Source organism: Jatropha curcas, chromosome 8 (assembly GCF_041381405.1).
Source record: "Jatropha curcas cultivar XTBG-Jc1 chromosome 8, XTBG_Jcur_1.0, whole genome shotgun sequence".
Lineage (NCBI taxonomy): Eukaryota > Viridiplantae > Streptophyta > Magnoliopsida > Malpighiales > Euphorbiaceae > Jatropha > Jatropha curcas.
The window spans coordinates 9,249,309-9,253,335 of record NC_143158.1 but is presented as its reverse complement, the minus strand read 5'-3'; the positions used below and the strand labels follow the sequence as shown (position 1 = coordinate 9,253,335).

Here is a 4,027-nt window from a genome sequence, read left to right as displayed (position 1 = left end):
ACATCTCTTGTTTAAATCTTCCAGGAAGTAGCATTTTCTAAATCCCAGCTATAACTCTACTCCTTCACTGTTAAAAAGAGATTCTTTAATTTTAATGTTGATATATTAAGTAGATAAATGTCTAAAGACTTATCTGTATACATCTGTTAGTGAATTCCGCAGTTGTAGAATTTGTGTGCAATTAGTCGTGTATTAACATAGACGATGTAATTATGTGAGCCTATATTAAAAATATAATGTATTGTTAATTGGGCCCGAACTGTGGAAATGTTGTAATTGATAAATTTGGGCCGAAATTTAATAGAATCTTAAGGTTTATTTTTCTATAATTATAGGCTGAATGTTTTAAATATTATATTGAGATAATAGTTATTAGTGATTCAGACTTACTACGGGCCTCAGGGGCCTTAAGCTTACCTGGAGCCTAATGCCGGTCCGGCCCATGGAAACGGGTTGTGATAAAAATTAATCTCCATTATTATTTTTAATATTTCAATTAATAATAAGTAACATTTAGAAATTAATTATTTAATACATGGATGCTTTTATTTTTAGACAAATTAGAATATAATTACTATAATAGTTTGATTTAAATATAAATTTTCAAATAATTATAAAATTTAAAAGCAAAGCTAATATGAATTTGTTTGACTCAAACTACTAGAAATTGTAATATATTTTTTTTATCAAACTAGAATATAAGATATAATTATAGTGAATTATAATTTATAATTGTAAAATGAATGAAAAAATATATTTATTCAAGACAATAATTAAACTTAACAAATTTGTGTCAGTAAATTCGAATTAAGTTAACTCAAAGTCTAGTATATTTCATATTAATGTAATTTTTAAATTTAATTACAATTTTGAGTTTTATTGAAATAAAAAATTAAAATTCAAAATAGATGTAAATATCAAAATGGAGTGAAATTGGTTCAAGGTGAAACAATGCTATAAACCTAGTCAATCAATAGATACACACATTAAGGAAATAATAAAACGTGATTGCCATCATTTTTAGTCAAAAAAAATATTAAAATTTAATTACAATAAAATATTAGCAAAATGAAAGGCTAAGTTGACAGCACTCATGTCAGTAGAAACTTAAAAATGATACTACTGATACTGCATAAAACTTTAAAAATACCAGTAAAAAAAAAAAATACAAAACCAGAATTATTTTATGATCCTTTAAACCTCAGATCACCATATTACCTTGTGCGAGGAGTTTTTTGAAGACAATACAATTAAGCCTTGTTCATCTATTCTCATGGTAGGATTATTAGGCTATCACAAATAAGGCTTTGTAATGATTTTCACAAGATTGAGGAAAATGAAAAATATATGAGAAAGATACAATAACATTGGCCATAGCATAAATCTACTGTTTTTGTTTGACAAGTATTTTTTGGAGAGGTGATCAGTTTCATGACTGAAAAGAAGAGAATCAAAACAACAAATATAAATACAGATCTTGGAAAAAAAAGAACATTCCATTGTTACAGAAACTCAAATGAGTTCTTTCTCTTCGAATTTTTTGATTTGTATTACAGATTGAAATCCCTTTAAATAAGGGGCAGTTTATAATGTAAGATCATTGGAATAATATGTAAAATTTGCAGATTCAAAATCCAATATATCAATATTGTTTTCCCCAAAACAGAATCATACTGATTCATCTCTGGGTTTAACATCATCACTTCATGATCATTTTTTTCCACTTACAGATGGTACAGATGTAATCACCATCCATCATATACCCAAAATCCAATAATTTCTGAGGAAAAAAAAACCCATAAAAGTTAGTTATTCAAATGAAAATCAAACTCATTAATATTTCAAATAAAAACCAATTCAATTAAAGATTAAAAAAATATGTATTTTCTTAATGAAATTTTGTTTAGATACTAACCGCAAGCCATTGGCTACATAGCTTAAGACCGAGCTTGCAGTTCTGCCTCAACAGATCCAGGAAACATAACCAAACTCAAATTCAGATAATAAGATATATTGAAAAAACGGAACCTTCAAAACATAAAACTGGATCAAGGTTATCAGTAATAGCAAACAAGAAAAATATATATATAACCACAGAAAACTTCGATTTACAAGCGGATCATCGTGATGTGGTTATGAGATGTAGTTCCAGCAGCAGTAGCCATTTGAGAACTAAAAAGTGCAGATAATTCCGTCTGATTTGACAAAAAATGACAGTCTCATATTTGTTAAATAGAATTTAGTACTATGAGACTGTCATTTCTTTGTCAAAAGAGATGGAACTAGCGGAATCAAAAACACCCAATAGCCCATGAACCTGAAAACCAGGCTACTAGTTGACATCATCAATCTCCACCGCTGCATAAAGCGATTTCTATTCTGGATACAGCGGTAGAGAAACGATGATATCAACTAGTAGCCGCGTGAAAAGGCACGGACTTCCTGAGGAACAAGCAGATTGGGGCGCTTCGGAGCGGCCTATTTTGCTATTGTTGGATATGTTACTATATATACTGAAAGGCAACGCAATGATTTGACAATTCTATCCTTAGATTAGTATGATCTAGAGTTAGGGTTAGTTAGGCACACGTACAGCTACAGCTGTCAACGCGTCCACGTGTCTTTATAATTGCACGTGACCTGCCACACGGCTTAGCTCATCATTGCACATATAATCTTAGCTAAAATAGGTTCTCTCTGTCTATTAATCAGGGCGTATGTATTATTTTTTTAATTCATTTCGGGATTTATGGGCCGAAATAACACTGCGGACTATATAATATAAATAACTCTTTTCTTAGCTTACCAAATTAATGACAAGAGCTGTGGTCGAGAGGACTCAATTCGAGACCTCCCACTCCTTACATAAATAAGAAAACCAACTAGACTATCACTTGATTGGCAAGACAAATGTATTATTTAAAATGTCAAATTAACGTTTTTTTTATTTATGTGACATGTTTGTTGATTGAATTTTAAAAATTACTTTTTTTGAATTACATGCACTCAGCAAATTAAATGACCGGATCATATTATAATTGCATTCTTGTTAATTTAAAATATTAACTTTTATTATTCTCAAAAAAATATTAGCTTTATCATTACAATCATTTAGGTAAAATAATTAGAAAATATAGATATGGTTGATTCTTGAATTTGAAGAATCTCTTACTTTTAAATAGAATTAAAATGATTTTAATTATTAAAATTTAAGTTGCCTGATAATAAAAAACAAGGGCTTATTGTTCACCAAAGTTAGAGCCAGAGATAAGCCAAACTATAATCTTTAGCTTATGGGTCAATTTTAACGAGCAAAAAAGATAACTAAGGAGTTATGAAATCCGCTTTGGCGAACCTTTAGCAACTAGGTTGTGGAATTTATTTTTCGGAGGTTGCACCTAAAATCTTTCTGTTTTAGTTTTTTCACCCTATCAACATTCAAAGAGATGGAGTGGAGGACCGTGGTCCTTTAATAATCACCTCCTTGTCATGGACAAAATTTCTCTGAATATGGATTCCTGACATGTGCCTCTCTAATGACTTGCTAGGCAAATTCCACATCAGCTAAGTACAAGTTGAAAGTGATATATATAAGAAAGGGCAAGCCTTAGACTAGCAAGAGGCCTTTTGGGCTATGAAGTGGTTCTAGCCCAAGAACAAACCCATGCAAGTCTGAGTGGATTCGGCCCCAAAGCGGACAATATCTTATTAGGCCTGGGATGCCATATCTCTTTTTTATTGAATTCTGGGTGTAGGTCCATGGATTGCCTAGCGGCTTCATGTCGTACAGTAATGAGTCACTTTATTTGTTTCTTTATTTCCTATGACCCTAATAATAATGCCTCGATCTAAAGATCATTCATTCGCATTTGTGTTATGATGGATGTTCGTTAGCCCTTGGAACGACAAAAGTAATTACAGAATGATAAGGAACTTGAAGCTGTGGCCCAGTTTAAATATAAAAGGGTACCTATTTTTTGCTATATATGTGGTGAGTTAGGACATAATGACCAGTGAATCCCAAAAT

The 4,027-nt window shown here is 31.0% G+C and overlaps 1 long non-coding RNA gene across 1 annotated transcript; it reads right to left on the bottom strand.

The window, feature by feature from the left end:
• Positions 1-1,477: 1,477 nt before the first annotated feature.
• On the bottom strand, positions 1,478-2,490 carry LOC105647167 (uncharacterized). Its single transcript, XR_001047516.4, has 2 exons — positions 1,916-2,490; positions 1,478-1,780 (listed from the first exon to the last, which is right to left on the bottom strand). It is a non-coding gene; the product is annotated as an uncharacterized LOC105647167 (long non-coding RNA).
• Between the last annotated feature and the right edge of the window lie 1,537 nt (positions 2,491-4,027).